The sequence below is a fragment of the Euprymna scolopes genome, chromosome 2, assembly GCF_053919585.1.
Source record: "Euprymna scolopes isolate OS-2025 chromosome 2, ASM5391958v1, whole genome shotgun sequence".
Classification (NCBI taxonomy): domain Eukaryota; kingdom Metazoa; phylum Mollusca; class Cephalopoda; order Sepiida; family Sepiolidae; genus Euprymna; species Euprymna scolopes.
This window is the reverse complement of record NC_136483.1, coordinates 100517311-100537310: the sequence shown is the minus strand read 5'-3', so window position 1 is coordinate 100537310 and position 20000 is coordinate 100517311.

The following is a 20000-nucleotide window of genomic DNA, read 5'->3' as shown; positions in this document are numbered from 1 at the left end:
AGATAGATAGATAACCTGATTCTGAATAATTATTTTCTAACCGGCGTTGCCCGGCGATCACATAACATAGAGTGAGGGAAATTGTTCATACTTGTTATAGCTATGCTATACGAGTATTTGTTGCGAATGTTTAACAGAGGGGGAATAGATTGAAGCTCAGTCGAGCAACTACAATATTAAGCCAGTAACTTATTGCCAAAAATGCAATGCAAATCTTTTTGTCAACTGCTTTGCTCCTTACCATAATGTATAAATGTTATCATGAATTGATTTCTAAAATGTATCCCATTCGTTTTTTGTAATGGAATAAATATTTATTTCTTTTCAATTTGTGTATTCCAATCCATTTTTAGTAATCACACTCAACAGGGGAAACATGGATAACCTGGGAATTACGTTTAAACGTAACTGACCGATGACGAACGGACAAAGCTTCTTTAAACGAAACGAAGACGCGTCTAAAATATTTTCATGATATTATGATTATATAATAGAAGAAAGGAAAGGGTACACAATTTCACCTTGTTCGTTTGCTTGTTGCTTCGCAGCCGTGTCATCATGCAGTTCTATCTCGAAGTCAGATAGTGCGTTCGTCACGGTTGTAATGGTTAGAGCTGCTGCGGATTAATTTCAGCTGCATCATCTCCCATGCAGTCGAGGTACCGATTGCTTTCTAAGGCACGCAGCATTAAACGACATTTGCAGCTGGAAACAGCTGGCTTATCGTCCCAAGCCGAACCCTGTACGCTTCGACCGGGTGGGCGATGAGAAGCGACCAGATGGAATAACAATTTCTTCTTTCTTAAAGGAGGCGAGTCTCTAATTTAGTAAGCTACCCGTGGCGACGATACATTTTCAACTTGAAATTAGATCCGGTCCGCAGTTCAACCGGATTCTGTTCGTTCGAGATGTGATGTCTTGATATAAATAAGATCCATCTACGTTTCTGAATTTTTGAGATGAGGATTGATTATCTTAATTATTTGGATTCTTTGGACTACTGCTCTCATCTTAAGTGTTATTTTCGCAATGTTACGATCAATGTAACCCTCGATCTTCTTCATATGTATCTTGTCGAACTCGGGAACGTTTCTGTCGAAATCGGGACTCTTTCTGCCGAACCTGTGGTGTAGTGATTGGTAAAATTAAGTTGTAAGTTACACTCTTCTGAGGGTGGAAGATGTAATTCTCAGTGCGATCGACACTCAAAATACAATTGCGAATTACTTAGGACTTCTATCAAGTCATGGCTGATGGAACGAGATCATGCTACTCCCAGGGATTAAATAAAGGGTACCATTCGAAATTCCCGAGTTCGACAGAAAGATTTTCGAAATTCCGTGCACATTCCTGAGTTTAACAAAACGATTCCTGAGTTCGACAAAAAGATTCCCGAGTTCGACAGAAAGATTCCCAGTTTGACAAAAAAGATTCCCGAGTTCGACAAAAAGATTTCCGAGTTCGAAAGAAAGATTTTCGAAATTCCGTGCACATTCCTGAGTTCGACAAAAAGATTCCCGAGTTCGACAAAAAGATTCCCGAGTTCGATAAAAAGATTCCCGAGTTCTATAAAAAAGATTCCCGAGTTCGACAGAAAGATCCCCGAGTTCAACAGAAAGATTTTCGAAGAATCCGAAAACTGTGAATGGTCCATCTACACGCTTGTAATTTCTGAATCAAACAAGAAAGGCAAGGGAACTTTAGACTATAAAAATTAAAATTTCTGTTTGTTCAGTATCTCCTGTTATAAAATTCATAAACGATAACAAAATATCTTATAAATGTGTGCATTGGCCCATATGGCAGACGTGGAATCGTCAAGCGAATTTGTCGATTAGTCAGAAGCACTTGTACATTGTTTGCCACGAATCTGCTGAATGATGACGGTGTACTTCAGAATGGAAATACCACTGAATGACTGGTACTTCACGTCCTCAAAACATTCTTGCTGTTGATGTGGTCCGACAAAATGAAGTGGGCTCCAACACTGAACCACTTAATAACCCTGCTGATATTAATGATAATGCCAGAATGTAGTGGCATCTGAAGGACTTGGAACGTATGGGGAACGGTATTGAAATTAAACCTTTTTCTGGAATTTCGCGTGGGCAGTTTTCGACGATTTCGTCTCCAGATCGATTATATGAATGTTTTATTTATTTTTTTTTCTGTTAATAATGCCATCTCCTTCGATGATTTTTGAAACATTTTTCTATCTTTTATTAACCCTGAAAAGTAGAAAATAATATGAATATTGGTAGAGGTATTAACCTCTAAATTGGTCACATTTATACTGTGTCACCCTGCATATTTTTAAATAAATTATTTTTATATGACTCACTAAAAGACATCAATATTTGTCGTCTGACTTTTTTTCTTCAAATCTTTGTATGGAATAGTTATTTTATTGGGTTTACTTTCGACAGCCACGTAACTCTCGCTTAACTTATTTTATCCTTTAGTCCTCACATTCCATGGGCGATTTTTTTCTGACAAAGAAGGAAGAGCTGCTGTTTTCTGAGTCAGAATGTATTCCATCTAAAACTTAGCGTTAGCAAGTTTTAACATTGAATTAGTATTTTTAGCTGCTTACATGAAGTGGCTTCATGCCTTGTCTGGAGCGATTTCCATTAAAAAAATAATGCTCAGAAAGAAGTTTGGTTAAGTTAGATTAGGTTTGCGAGAACGTACCAAGAAGGGTTCAAGTAACAGGTTGCACATATACGTCCCTCGATGCTGCCTCTTTTCGTGTGGAAGTAAAGGTTTGCGCGCACTGCTTTTGTAAACTTGGTTATTAACAATCACGGTTGAGAATTCGGCCGAGTGGTGACTAACTCCTATCTGCCGTCTAAAGCTCTGTCAAGTGGTAGTCAAACCTGTCAACATCGGCAACGAGGACGGAAAAATGGGATAGCTCTCAGTGACTCCCGTCGAGGACTTCTATCTCCGAGGTTCACTCGTTATACTGCTGGATTAAGAGGGCAGGATCGAAAAGAGACTGGAGCACAATGTGCAAGGGGCTTTATGAGCTGGCTCACGTGACCCGTAAGGGGATAGAGATAAGGATAGCCGTGACAAAATACCATTAGGCATTTAGCGGATAATGCAACAGCCAATAAGCGACGGGGGAAATAAATAAATTCCCCAAACCTACACTCCCGGGCTCGTCTGGACAGTAAGAGAGATCATAGTGTTCGTGGCTTTTTGTTTACATTCACGCTACCGGTTACATAGAGAACTTTTATTTCTGCGACGATTAATGTTCAGTTTTTGGTCAATAGTCTCTCTGTTACGAAACATCACACCTAAAATAGCACGATGAAAACACAGAACGTTTGGAAGAACGCAGGCACGTTTAGAACTCCACAAAAACCTGACAAATAAATTAAAAAAAAAAGAAAGAAAAAAGAAAAATAGGACGGAAGAACGAAAACAACCTTTACTTCTGTTTGGGCTTCTCTTATCTTAGATCGACTCTAAAAAAAAAAAAAAAAAAAAAAAAAAAACTCGTTTCTTTTGTTGGGTTATTCGGTGTAAAAAGATGCTTTGTTGATTAAGACCTAAGTTTCCACACAGGCGTACGACATTTCGTCAACCAACCACATCGAACTCACAGCGTGTAATGACGTCATCAAATGCGCCATTTTATGCATGTTTGTACGCATGCGTAAAAGTTTACTTTTTCTGCGTTGTACGTTTTCTCTTCTTTTTTTCGAAGTAACTTTTCGTATATTTAGCAATAAATAAACAAATAATAATAATAATAATAATAATAATAATAATAATAATAGTAATAATAATAATATAAATAATAATAATAATAATACAAATAATAATAATACAAATAATAACAGCAAACAACAGTAATAATAATAATAATAATAATAATAATAATAATAATAATAATAATAATAATGTTATATAATTGAGGAAGAGAAGAGAAATTAGCTGTTATCTATCTATCTATCGATCGATCGATTGATCTGTCTATCTAACTGAAACAATGTTTTGATAAACTTGTTAAAACTCTAAACTAGACATGTTGGAAGAACGTATCTGTCTATCACGTGTTCTAGTTAACTGGACATAGAGTTGACGTTGGAATTCAGACGTCAAGGCAGGGCGGATGAGTTAACGGTTGCCCCCCCCACCGGGAGGAAGCTGACGTGTCTCAAAATGGAGACTAAGAGCAACCCATAGGCAAAGATATTCACTTTCCATTGTTTTGCGATCGACACCTGGGAAATAATAATAATAATAATAATAATAATAATAATAATGATACTAATAATAATAATAATAATAATAATAATAATAATAATAATAATAAAACTATATAAAATCAATCAGTTAGTTTAGAGTTGAAATGCCTTCGTCCACAGATTCCAGCTTCCATCCAAGACCAGACGAAACTCTCAAGTGGACCAAAATACAAACGTCCAATAACATAGAAGAAAGGTATGTCGAAAATACATGTATGACACACACACACACACACACACACACACACACACACACACACACACACACACACACACACACACACACACACAGATCACGGAATATAAAAAGACTAAACAAGTATATACACATTACGAACACAAGACAACAATTGGTTCAGAAAGTGAAAGAGCACTATAGACATTTAGTGACATGTACACGCACGCAAACCTCACTATATAATATGCAACATATGTTGATTTGGTACAATATAATAATAATAATAATAATAATAATAATAATAATAATAATAATAGTAATAATAATAGGTTATAGTCAGCTAATGTCTTCCTGTATTTTCCGCGTGACCGTAACCGGAACTGGTGATGACTTAAATAATCCCTTAGCTTTTTTTGAATGAAATGAAACTTTGGTCATAACTAGTTTATTATATTCAAAACATCACATCAAAACACTAGGGTCTTTGGCCTTTTTTTCTCCGTTCTACAGCATATGTTCTAGATGGCCTCGATTTAACTTTTGTTTTTTTGGGGTCACCCTGTATATATATATATATATATATATGTGTGTGTGTGTGTGTGTGTGTGTGTGTGTGTGTATGTGTGTATATATATGTGTGTGTGTACATATATATGTGTGTGTATATATATATATATGTATGTATATATATATATATATATACATATATATATATAGGCTATGATTGTAATTTGACGTAAAACATCGATCAGCCAATCAATGCGCGGCAAAGTAGAAGACGAACCTTTGGCAAAACATTGGAAGAAAAAAAAAAATCAATAATTGATATTCACTAAGCAACACACACCCCAAACAGCCCTTTTCTTACAACTGTCTATAAGGATGAATATCTCAAGTTTGGAAAATTGCTGAACAATTCGTATCCTACTGTAAGAGAAGTTAATTAATTGCTGCTGCTGCTGCAAAAAAAAAAAAAAAAAAAAAAAAATGCGCTTCCTGCGGCAATAAGTGCATCATCACCAATAGAAGATCGTTCAAAGATGGGTGTGGGTAGGGATGCACATGCACGGAATCCCGGCAGTGGACCTCCAATAAGGACAGGCACGTTTTTTTTTTTCAGCAAGCAAAGCTTCATATCATTACTGTAACAAGATTCATTTATCTGTTGACCTACGATATGGCAACTCAAAAATCTTATGCGAGAATGTGAGGTGGGATCTTTGTATACCATAGCAGACTAGAAGAATTTTATACGCGACGTATGCCAGGATTATCTCCTCAAACATACCCGACAGTTTGGTGGTCCGGGGCATACCATAGAAATAGACGAGTCCGTATTTAACTATCGGAAACATAACGTCGACCGACTACTTAAGCCACTCGGGGTGTTCAGTGGTCATGGCCCCGCGGAGAAGAATGGTTTCCTCGTTATGGTTCCAAATAGGAAAGCCGAAACCCTCCTTCCTTTTTTTAAAACGGTATATTCTGCCGGAGACTACAGTCGTGTTAAACTGCTGGAAAGCATATAGCAGAGTGGGTGGAAAAAGGTTTCACTATCTAACGATGAACCACGGTTTTCATTTCGTCGACCCTAACACCAAAGCGACCACTAATCATGTCGAGAGGATGTGGACGGAAGCTAAACAACGGAATAGATAAGAATGTGGGACGAGTCGGGAGCTTCTCGACAGTTATCTTTTTGTGTTTATCTGGAGACAAAATTTGTTCATGATCCTTTTGTTTTCATCTAAAACATAATATGGTCAAATTTACGAATTCTCTGGTCCTGAATATGACCTTAAACTATATCCAATAGTGAGACCCCAGCTTGCGAGCTTTCGGGAGTGTGGAGCCACCCTTTAATTGCCATTGCTCCCAGGTCCACTCTGACCCGGAGTGGTAGTACCTGTTAGGGTCCCAACTATGGGTTGAATAGAAACCGACTTAAAAAAAACAAAACAAATATACTCTATTAAAAAAATTGTTCTTCAAAATCACTGGATTCGGCATTAAATAACCCAAAAGGGTTGATATGCCGTAAAACAACCAACCAACCAACCAACCAACCAACCAACCAACCAACCAACCTACCTATGTGGAGACAAAATTTGTTCATAATCCTTTTGTCTTCATCTTAAACAAAAATCAGAAAAGTTACCCGGTTAGTGAAGTTTCTTTCACATCCGCTGTCTCTTCTCAGTCCATTTCGAAATCGTCTGATGCGACCGTAGAAAAGTCTATCTAAGCCTAAAACCGCAAAAAAAAAAACAAAACAAAACAAAAAAAACAAAAAAACAAAACCAAAAAACAAAAAAAAAACGGTTGTCCGGCCACAGCCTACTGACAAAAAAAAAAAAAAAAAAAAAAATGATGTGGATAGGTATAGACGGGGGCATACCTTAATTGCCTCTGTTACAGGTTTCCTTTCTTGGACTGAAATCCGATGCTTGGTTAGGGTGAAAGGTTATTTGGGCGTGGTTCCTTTGCAGCCAGTCTGCACCTAATATCATCTCCTGATCTAAGTCTTGGGTGGTATAAAACCTAGTCGAAGTTTTCGCCGTCTTTATTTTAATAGGCAAATGGGCCACGCTTTTTAGTGCCATCCTTTGCCGTTTGCAAGAGTAACTGTTAGCTTAGAATCCCTTAATTCTCCTTTATGTGCTTTTATTTCCTCAAAAACTAATGTTTTGAGAAGCGACACTTCCGACCCACTGTCGGTCTGTGCCTCTATCGGTCTACCCCTTATTTTCCATTCCGGGTCCCTGGTTAGGGAGTTTTTTTCTTCGGGTGTCTAATTTCCCGAGTTTCTTTACCGATTTATTTCTTTGTTGGGCCCGTTTAGGTCTGCTCTCACCGCTTTCCAGACATCCATGACCTCTGGTGTTTATCCTTTGTGAGGGTTACTCTTTTCTTTGAGGGTTTGTCATGGTTGCATGTCCGTGTGTTTGACCTCTGTGGTGGTCGGCAGTGAGTGGTTTTCGAGTGTAACCTGACCATGCTTTTTCATGAAGTGAAGTAATTTAATCGTTCTTCAGGTGAGCATTGCCAGTCTCGTTCTAGCATATTATAGCTGGAACGCCCTCGCTACAGTCTTGCCGAAGCACACCCACAAAACTTATATCTTACAGCATTACAGCTGCTGTAAGGTTCGGTTTTGGGTACCCTAAATCTAGTTGCCCCCCCCCCTGGTTCCTGATACTTGTGTTAAACCTATTATTTAAGAAAGCCTGCCCTTTCTTGTGGACACTTTTGAGTCACTCAAAGAGCATTTCACTTTGACTAACAGCAAACAAGGCCTCCGATAATGTTGTCGGATTCGATCTTACCACATCCTCCTTGATAAAGGGGTTATTTAACGCATCTATAAAGAATTCAGCTAAGTGCACTTGCACAGCTGGACCTTCCCTCATCTCTGCGTTCCTATGAACTAATTTAGCAAGTTTGTTCGTCTTATTTGCTAAATCTGCGAGTACCTCACCTTGATCCTGCTTTATTCTTATTAAAGCCCGAGCAGCGTCGGCAGCATTTGTGAATTCGCCGTACTGAGCTGCTACTTGATCGACCAGATCCTTACTGGTGAAGTTCGGGTGATCATCAAGAAATTCTCCGATCATTTCGGATACTAGACCGTCCGAAGAATCGTATGCCAGGTTTACTAGTTCTGGGTCAGTAAGTTGGTAGACCGGCTCTTTCTTTTACAAAGCTGGAAGCCATGGCTACGCCACAAGTGAGGACTGTTAAATTGAGTTTCGTTAGTTTTAGCCGCTTTGTCTAAATATATATTGTTAAAATAGCCAACGTTTAAACAAAAATGTCTATCCACAAAATAATTTTTACAAATTATTAAAACCAAAAAATTTACAGAGTAACAAAAAGAGCAGAGGAAATAGTCACCTACCTTAGTTTTTCTAGAGTTTCTTTTTCTCTGTAGATGCTGGATTGAAGTGGCTATTCTTGAGTTGAGTTCTTCGTTGTTGTGTTTACATGACTTTTGATTAATCTCGTGTTTCTTTTATTTAGCTTTTGCGTCAGTGGATCTTTATTTGTCTAGTAGTTGATTTTTTTCTTTCCTTTTTTTTTTGTCCGTAGATTTTTTTTCCGAAGGGTCGTGCTTGTTCCTATGCGAGAAACAATCCTGGATTTACGGCAACAATATGATACTATCGCTTCTCCGGGGAGAGTTTCTCGGTTAAGAAACGTCCTGGGAACGCAACCAGCTCCTCGGGGGGGGGGGGTTAAACGATATCCAACGATATCCAAACGATAAGCACATGTTGGAAACATCAACAAAAACGAGTCGGGATGTCGTCGGCTATAACCAGCTGGCATGGGTCGCGTCTTGTCTTCATTGCGTCGTCACGGGCATCTTTCCATCGCTGGCATTAATGGCATGCTGGAATTTAACGCTTATACAAAAATAGCGAACAAATGCATTTTTATAAAAAATATAATTTATTTAAGATTTAACAATGGGGAGTACATGAAGAAATGAAAAAGCTAGATAGAGACACACGGAACTGTTAGTCAAGTATGGAGCACTTCACCCAAATGTTTATGTGCTCAGACTGTGTATCACAAGAAAGAAAGAAGAAAGAGGGCTGATTGCCATTGGAGAATGTGTCGGGGGAAAGCATAAAAGTGTTCACTACTTCTTGGCTTACACTCATGAAGTATTACTCGCAGAAGTGGCGAAAGAGGAAGAACTAGATAAGGATTTATCGGAAGATAAGCAGAAGTACAAGGAAAGAATCGAAACAGAAAAGTTGATTGAGTTGGTAGAAATGAAACTTCATGGTCAGTTTGAGTGAGATACTAAAGTACAAAAATGTCAGGACACGTGGAATTTTCTGTCTAAAGGTGACTTGAAAAGAGAAACAGAAAATCTTATATTTTCTGCTCAGACACGGGCACTTAAAATAAATGCAATAAATAAAAACATCTATGGGAAGGACTGTTCTGATAAGAGTATGTTGTGTGGTGTATCTTTAGAAACAGTGTCAAACATTGTTAATGCATGTTCTATACTTGCCCCCAAAAAGTACAAACGTCGCCATGACAAAGTTTGTACAAATTTGCACTAGAGTTTGTGCTAAAAGTTTGGAATCCAAGTGACGGACAAATGGTACCAACATCATCCAGAATGGGGTAGTGGAAAATGAGGACGTTAAGATTCTTTGGGAGTTCATGATTCAGTGTGACTGAGAGATAACTCACAGGAAACCGGATATTGTAGTTGTGAACAAAAAGACCAATGAATGCCAAATTATTGATGTGGCTTGCCAAAACGACATCAACTTAACAGGCAAGAAGAATGAAAAAATACGGAACAATCAGAAACTGAGTGTGGGGATTGCTAAATTGTGGAATAAGAAAACTTCCATCGTGCCAATAATCAAAAAGGTGCGCTTAGCTCAATTCCTGATGATCTTATGAAACGGCTAAACTCCTTGGGAATCAGGTACAACATCACCGTACTCCAGAAATCAGTTCTGCTTGGCTCAACAAACATCCTACGCCAGGTGCTTTACAACTTATTGACTCTTTGACTATCCTCGCTAGCTTTGGTTTAAAAGTCCGCTCTTGGGAGGAAACACCCCGATGTAAAACATCGCAACACCATGAAATTAATGGAATAATAATAATAATAATAATAATAATAATAATAATAATAATAATAATAATAATAATAATCTTTCGTAACACTACAACTAACCCGAAGCCCGGTTGGCAACACGAGAAATTATCCCCCCCCCAAAGGAAACAAAAATACAAAGCACAAAAAGCAAGAAAAAGAACAAAAACAAAAAACAAAAACAAAACAAACGCACCCCCTAAAAAAAAAATCAATTTTGCCCAAAGTGTTCTCATCCGATTTGTTATTTTAAAATCGCCTTGCAGTTTAAGATGCAGTAAGCTAGAAATCTTTTGTTTAATATCGATTCATCTATTTAAGAGAACACACTCTATTTTTGCATATATTCCTTTTGTTTTTGCCGCCTGTTTTCAATCATATCTTTTACCCATTTTTTTTTTTTTGCTAAAGTGTCACCAATTATCAAAGCCACTCAAGGATAAGGGTTTAATGAGGGTCAGGTTGACCGTTAGACAACACCGTGATGATTAGTTATGATGATAATGATTGAACAAAATTTAAATGTTTCAAAGGACCACTCAGCAAGAATTTGTTGACATTAAACTTGAAAACGACTTCGTTTTACTTAGCTAGAAAGCAGCCCTGCAACATTACGTTCCATAGAAAAGCAATTCTAGGAAATTTTAATATATTTTAGTTCTTTGGAAAAGGTTATAATTTTTTTTTTACTAGAGAGTCACCATTCCTTCTTTAATGAGATTTTCCGATTATCGATTTTCGATACTTATCGGACGCATTCCGATACAAAACCTATATAATAGCACTCCCAGAAACATTTGTGTGAAATTTTGGAGTCCATAGAGAACGAACTCGTACACACACACAGATAGATAAAATGTCTTTTATATATAAGTAGACATACCGAATAATTGTATTGGAATAATTTGGGTAGTAGGAAAAAAACAAAAATTTGGTTTCCAACCCATTCTAAATAATAGACCACATACTGTTTTTCGGTTGTTCAAAACCGAAAATATGCAGGTAAATCTCTAAGTGGGAGTGAAATCTATAAAAAAGACACCTCTTCGCCCCCCCCCCCGCTAAAAAAGCCGACACTTTGATCCTATCCCCGAAGGTCTACTTCGTTAGTCATCCGATTTTCTCAAAATCTGGTTAATTAGTTCTCCAAGAATTTTTGCATGAAATTATCTATGAACCCAGGAATCTCATTGAGCCAGATTTTCCACGAATACTCCGTTTTTTTCCCCAATGTGTGGGGAGGATAAAATGCCCTCGAATATTTTTTCTCAAATGTAAAAACATTCCTTCATTAGCTTTTGTTCAGAAGTTAGGAGCAAAGCAGCACAGCACCAATGAGAAGTTGCCACGTATGGAAGATGTTTTTCGACCGTGCACTGCCAGTCACTGCTTTTTTTAATATATAGACGAAAGAAAAGAAAATAATAGTTTTAGAAGTAGAACGGAGAAGAGGAAGATAAAAATTGTCAGAGTGCAAGAGATTAGTAGTAAAGGATGCTTTCTTTTCTCTCTCTCTTTCTTGCTATATAGATGACGTCATGACTTTGTGATGTCATCCACATTTTTCCTAAGGTGATAGAAAATACCCCCATAAAAACAGGGAGTGGGGTTTACGCCTAGAAAGGTGCATACTCCTAGCTCGCATTGAACAACAAAGTAGAATAGCAGCAGTAATAAATATTTACTCTTCTTCTTCATCATTGCGCAGAGCAGTCCCTGTTAGGTGATTTGGTCATAAGATAACCAATCAGCTTCCAGGGCGCATTAATTTAATTCTTGAAGGACTAGTTCAGCTACTTTGGAAATCTTAGACAACCAGAGAGTTTTTTGTTTTTTGAACCAACGAAGAAGGCGCATGTTTTTTTCTCTTCTGCCTTCGTTATACACGTCGAGTGTGAAGCTATTTTTCACGGAGGAATATTCCTCGAAAGAAGATTTTCGGCAGCTGTATCATTGCTTCACTCATTTGACACAGTTTATCTTTCTCCAGCCTAAATCTGATGGTATCGGTAACATAAATGAATAATTTTCGTTATTATTTATACTACTATTCTTATATTAAGCGTTATTTTCACAACGTTTAGGCCGATGTAACCTCCAACCTTAATCAGGTGTATCTTGTCGAACTCGGGAATTTTTCTGTCGAACTCGGGAATCTTTCTGTTGAACTCACCAAAAATCTGCACAGAATCTGTAGATTCCCGAGTTCGACAGAAAGATTACCGAGTTCGACAGAAAGATTCCGGAGTTCGACAGAAAGATTCCCGAGTTTGAAAAAATACACCTGAATAAGGTTGGAGGTTACATCAAGTGAAAATAACCTTCACGATGAGAACAGTAGTCCGAGGAATCCAAACAATCCGAATAATCATTTCTCATGCAAAAAAAAAAAAAAAAAAAAAAAAAAATCAGAAAAACCTTTGTTATTTGTGAAAATGTTCTTCTTTTTTTTTCTTTCGTTTACCGACCATTTTCTGGTTAGAAAAATTGACACGTGTGTACTGTGCATTAGTGTCAGGAAACAGCTTTTTTCATTATTTTCATTTTGAAGATTGAAGAGCAAGGGGAGGCAATTCAATTTCAGAGAGGACAAATATCGAAAGGATTATTTATATTTTATTCGTTACGAAAATTTCAGAATTTTGACTTTGGAACAGAAAATTAAAATTTTGTAAAAAGATACAAAAACAAAAAATGTTTTATCGAACAAAAAAAAAAAAAAAAAAAAAAAGAAGAAAAATGTCTCATGCATTCCAATAATGACTGTCATTCAAACCCTACCGTGTTTGAATATATGGTTAAGTGGTAATTTTAGTCATTTAGAATTACTTTAAAGCTTCACCGCTCACTCATTTTTCGACCAAATTTCAAACAATTATTACAGTTTATAGATTACCTTCGCAGCTATATTGGGAAAAAACGTTTCAATTTTCATTCAGTAAAACAAAAGTTATGATGAATTTTCTGGTGTTCAAAATCGTACAAATATGTAAGGAGGTGAGCGACGCTTTTTATGACTGGTTTCCGTAGCAACTACGTCGCTTCAGCGACTACTGTTGCGAAAAGAGAAGTGACAAGTGAAGTAGAGAGAATGAAAGAATGAAAGGGAGATAATTAGGGGAATTTTATTGAAAGCAGACGAGTCCCGTACATTGTTATTACATATTTGTTTATGGGGGCAAAAAATAAGACTGAAATTAAACAAAGAACAAGTGAATTTATTGGAAGCCTGGAAAACTCATGGATTGCAATAGAAAAATGCGAGCATGAAAAGTAATATGGTTAAGCTTAAACATGGAAAAGTAAAGGACTAGTTGTTAAAATTGGTCAACTAATCCTGTGACCGACTTTGGGTGGGATTGAAACCGCTACCCCCAGACAATGCTCATTTGGAATCTTGGATATTCCTGCATCTCTATCCTCTACGCCACGGGCCCCAAAGGGCAATAAAGGTTGGATTTTTTGGTTTTATAAATACACAATCTTCCAATTGTCGGGTCCGTACCGATTGTTACATTATTGAAAGGATTCGACATTCCTATCCCGTTGTTGTTTTACCTGACGAAGGCCAGAGGAATAATCAGCCGAAACGTCGTCAAAAAAAAAAAAATAAATAAATAAAAATAACTAAAAGATTAGGATAATAGTACGAATAATTAAAAAAAAAATTTACTCATCTCCCAAATAATTAAAAAAAAATTAATTCAATAAGAGTATAAATAGGTTGATTTTTTCTTTGATTGCACAAACACTGAAAAGCGTCTGTCGACAAGGAAATGTAAAGTGATTGACTAAATTAAAGAAGACTATTAGACTGTGGCGGAAGTATTCGCTCCACTGAGTGCCATTATAGTTTCCTGTAATCTTTTTTTTTTAATATCGATTTTTGTGATACTTTCTCTGCCGTTTCTCATTTTCACTCCAATCATCAAATAACCTCAATTCGTTCTAGTCAAAAAAAAAAAAAAATTTTTTGTTTTGTTGTTGTTGGAGCCAATTCTTCTAATTCTTCTCCACCCGTCTTTGATCGAACCACTTTAGCATTAATTAACGTTGATTGATTTCAACTAAATTAAGGCAGCTCTTCTGATTGCACGCCAACAGATCTTCTCCCCCTCGTTGTTGTCCCATAAAGACAGTCGGTTTTAATGGCGCCTTCAGTCTATTTCGACTATCAAACTCTTTTTTGTAAACGGTGGAGGCGGCGCCAATTGGATCATATACACAACGTAAGAAACAAAAAAAGAAAGAAATAAAACTCGACCGCCATATTTTATTTACGCGTGTTTTGCTAAGTAAAAGTGACGATAACAAATTCAGAGATATAAATCTTAGAATTAGTTTCTATACTTTAAAACCATACAGGTCGGTAGAAAATTGAATTTTCTTTCGTTTGGTATAAGTTATTTGTGGTATTATTTTATTATTGGAATCCTTTGAAATGAGTAATTTGTATAATTATTTATTAATTTATTTATTTGCGGACTGTTATTTTTATCCTCATTGTTGTTGTTTCACTATTCTTCTGGCGTTCGTTAGGTAATTAACCGCGACAAGATAGGAATGCTGAGTCTCTTAACTGCCTTCCATAGTTGTCGTCTCACCACGTTTTGGCTTTGAGTAGGATTGAAACCGCTATCTTCAGAAAATGCTCACCTGGAACCGTAGAGATTCAACGCCTTTATCCAGTGCGCTTCTGGCCCTGTGGCGCAGCAGACAGAGGCATTGAATCTTTGAGGCATTGTCTGAAGATAACAGTTACAATCCTAACCAAAGCCGGCCAGAAGATTAGTTGGCCAAAACTTGGTAAGACGACAACAGCTATGGAAGGCAGTAATTACTGAGAATACAATTAAGAAACTCAGAATTCCTATCTCGTCGCGGTTTACCACCTGACGAAGGACAGAGGATTAGTTGGCCGAAACGTCGTGAAACAACAACTATGAGGATGACGATAACAGTCCGCAAGTAAATAAATAATTTTTTGTATATTTTCCATTTCTTCTCTGTTAACTATACCACACGAATGGCATTAATTAATTTTTAGTTAAAAAAAAAAGCTGACTTTTAAATTAAAAAAAATATTAACTTCAAATGAGAAAAAAAAAAAATCAACCTTAGATTAAATTGAAGTGTTAAAAATTTTAAATTTGAAGTAAAAATTTCAAAAAGATCAAATTAAAAAAAAAATAACTTCGAATCCAAAAAGTTCAATTCCAGCTTCAAATATTAAACTAAAAATTATCTCTATCTATCTATCTATCTATCTATCTATCTATCTATCTATCTATCTATCTATCCGTAATTTTCCTCCTTCCACCTTCGTATGCATGTGGCTTCCACAGATACCACATATGACGAATGATTCCCTTTCGTTGGTATCACCATTATCAGCGTCGATAACCGATGGACAAAACCTGTTTACCTCTTCTCAATCCTTATGTGCCGCTTTCTAGTTTGACATTGTCCACAAGGCGTCGAAGTTGACGACCGGGTTCCGCTCTCCTGACGAAGACTAAATATGGTTGAAGCATTTGGGTTGATCGGTCCTGGTTCCGCCACGTTATATATATATATATATATATATATATATATATATATATATATATATATATATATATATATATATATATATATATATAATATAAAGCTGAATGTGTTGGTCACGAATAGGCTCCTATATATGGTTGACTATTTTAAAAAACTGATTATATATAAGGATAGAAGATGTATCGATACACAGGAATGGACATGTTTGATCTGGCAGAATGCTGGTTCATTAAAATTGTGGAGTCTGCGTTCGCGCCTGGTTCACAAAGTATGGAAATAAAAAAATTTAAAAATTAAAAAAAAAAAAACGTTTACAAGTGTTTTTGATATAGATGTACATAAGAATACTGTGATAAGTATGTTTTAACTAAAATAGCGATGGTATAATAAAATTGTGGGGCCTGCGTTCGCGCCTGGCCTCCACAGAATGGAAATAGGCACAAACTTTAATAAAGACTTCTCATATCTATCTGTGTAAGTATATTTTGATAATTATGTTTCAGGTTGAAGAAATATGGTATAATAAAATTATGGGGTGTTCGTTCGCACCTGACCTCCATAGAATGGAAATATGTCACAAAGTTTAACAAGGTTTTTTAATATAGAACCACAGAATATTGTGATAAGTGTTTCAGTGTATGGTATAATAAATTATGAGGTTTATCTATTTTATTTTTACTTTCATCATATTTTGCTTTGGTTTTGATACCCCCAAATTCGAAGCTATCCCTTTACAACCCTTCCTTTTCATAAAGGATCATACTTTTATAAATCAGAGTCCATTTTCTGTAGGCTGTTTTTGAACGACGGGTACTTTTGCTAGTATATATATATATATATATATATATATATATATATATATATATATATATATATATATATATATATATGATTGTTAAGCTGGATTAAATCCGACGATATGAAATAAAATGGAGGTGAAAGTACCTGAATACTCAACGTTTCGCCCGATTTATGCGGGCTTTTTCAAGAGGGATGGTCATGACGAGAGAGTCGGAAGATTTGGGGCTATATATAATGATGGGGGAGAGAAGCGTGTTTTCCTTATGTAAATTAGATGTTTATATGCATATATACATTTTATGAGAGAAAATAAATTAGAGTAAACTAGCGTAGTGGAGTGCGTCTAAAAGTTAAAATATCGTAGAGATTTAAAAAATTGCGTCTGGATATATAACCGTGATAGATTAAGTAAATAAAATGAAACGAGATTACGGAGGGAGTTTTTAAAAATTAGGGATACCTGAATTGGGATAAAATAGCGTAGTTACTGTAGATGGCGTCTAAAAATAAGAATAGGAGGTGATAAAAATTTTCTCTCATAAAATGTATATATGTATATAGACATCTAATTTACATAAGGAAAACACGCTGCTCTCCCCCATCATTATATATAGCTCCAAATCTTCCGACTCTCCCGTCAATGACCATCCCTCTTGAGAAAGCCCACATAAATCAGGCGAAAGGTTGAGTATTCAGATACTTTCACCTCCATCTTATTTCATATATATATATACATACATATATATATACACATATATATATATATATATATATATATACATACATATATATATATATATTATTTTGAAAATATAATTATCCACTGACACGTGTTTCGTCGTCTACGACTCATCAGAGTGGCTGAATCTAGCGAGATTCGAAATCAGGACCCCATGATAAGAAGCCTAAACCTCTACCACGGGACCAATTCGCTCGACTACTGAATGTATCGCGTTTTTATGTAGATGTTTTTATTTGTTTTTGTTAGCGATACTCATTGAACGAATTCAATTATTTATACGAAAGTGCATTTTTACCTAAATGCGAGTTGGGAATAATTTTCCCTTTGACCAATTTGGTACCCGTAAATGGGGAGCGGCATATATATATTATTTTTAGAATATAATTATCCACTGAAATAATAAAATTCATGTGAAATCACCTTTTTCTTCACCACATTCCCTTTGCTTCACTTTTTGTTATCAAGTAAGATTTTTGACTTACTTGCAGTTTCATCAAATACTTTTGTATGCAAAATCCGATCCCGCATTACGCTAATTCCTACCCTCTGATGAGAAGGAAAGCATTTCTTCGAAACTCCGCGGATTAAGGACTATCCACTTATTAAATGTTTCCTTTTCAAATTAAATATGTTTTTAACTCTTTTTCAAAGTGTTTTTAACATGTTTTATTAACTATTTTCTCTTATATATATATATATATATATATATATATATATATATATATATATATATATATATATATATATATATGTATATATATATATATATATGTATATATATGTATATATATACATGTATATATATATGCATATATATATGTATATATATATACATATATACATATATATATGTATATATATGCATATATGTATATATATATGCATATATATATGCATATATGTATATGTATATATATATATACATATATATAAATATATATATACATATATATACATATATATATATGCATATATATACATGTATATATATGTATATATATATGTACATATATACATATATATACATATATATATACATATATATGTATATATATGCATATATATGTATATATATACATATATATATATATAAATATATATATATACATATACAGTGATGATCATATTTATTGGCACGGTAAAATAAAAGTTAAATTTTGTCTAATAAATTCTAAAAAAGGGATTAAATTAAAGAAAATAACAAAGTATATTATGTATTTTTAACTGGCCTTTCCGATGCAGCAATCGGATTTTAGAAAAAAATAAATAACAAAGGAACAACAAACATAATTGCAAAAAACCCTTGTTCAAAATTATTGGCACGGCTTTGTTTTTCTTTTAGTATCAGTATAATATCAATCAATTTCCGGTTTACGTGCTTTCTGAACTTTTTTATAGCCATATTATGCTTGTTTAACGCTAATTCAGTGAATAATTTTTTTCAGATAATTTTTAGATAGCGATTTATTTAAACTATTATAAGTGACTAAATTATAATTTTCAATCGCCATGGTTAAAACTAAGGAACACAGCGAAGACGTCAGGAAGCTTGTTGTAGCATGCCATACCAATAGGGAGGGCTATGATAAGATTTCAAAGAAGCTAAACCTTCCCAAATCCACTGTTAGAGCCATAATAAACAAGTTCAAATCGCAAGGCCACGTTATGAGTTTAGAGGGTAGAGGGAGAAAAAGGATTCTTTCCCCAAGAGATGAACGGAAAATTGTTCGACAAGTAAAACAAAACCCAAGGATCTCTGTTGGGGAGATTGTTGATGAACAGAGCACCTCTGGAGTGAATGTATCTCGACATACAGTTGGTAGAATTTTGAAGAGAGCTGGTTTAAAAGCATGTCGTCCGAGAAAGACTCCCTTATTGAAGCCTATGCACCTGAAAGCAAGGCTAGCCTTTGCAAAACGTCATATTGATAAAGATGTTGCATTCTGGAAACGTGTTCTATGGACTGACGAAACGAAAATAGAGTTATTTGGCCATAGTAAAGTGTCTTATATTTACAGAAAATCTGGCGAAGCTTTCCTGCCTAAGAACACCATACCCACAGTGAAGCACGGTGGAGGCAGTTTGATGTTTTGGGGATCCTTTGCTGCCTCTGGACCAGGGCGACTTGTTAAGGTCACAGGTAGCATAAAAAAGGAAGATTATGTTAAAATATTGGATGAAAACCTGAAAGACTCTGCTAAAGAGCTCTCACTTGGTTGTCGTTGGTGGTTCATGCAAGATAATGACCCAAAGCATTCGGCTAAACTGACTAAGAAATGGCTTGAGGACAATCATATTAATGTTTTGGAGTGGCCATCACAAAGCCCAGACCTTAATCCAATTGAAAATTTATGGAGAACATTAAAATTGAGGGTAATGCAAAGGAAGCCTAAGAATCTTATTCAATTGGAGGATTATTGTCAGGAAGAGTGGGCTACAATTACTACTGAAGAGTGCAACAACTTGGTTGTAAACTATGAAAAACGACTGAGGAAGGTAATCAAGGCCAAAGGCTATACAATTGATTATTAAATAAATCGTGCCAATAATTTTGAACAAGGGTTTTTTGCAATTATGTTTGTTGTTCCTTTGTTATTTATTTTTTCTAAAATCCGATTGCTGCATCGGAAAGGCCAGTTAAAAATACATAATATACTTTGTTATTTTCTTTAATTTAATCCCTTTTTTAGAATTTATTAGACAAAATTTAACTTTTATTTTACCGTGCCAATAAATATGATCATCACTGTATATATATATATATATATATATATATATATATATATATATATATATATATATATATATATATATATATATATATATATATATATA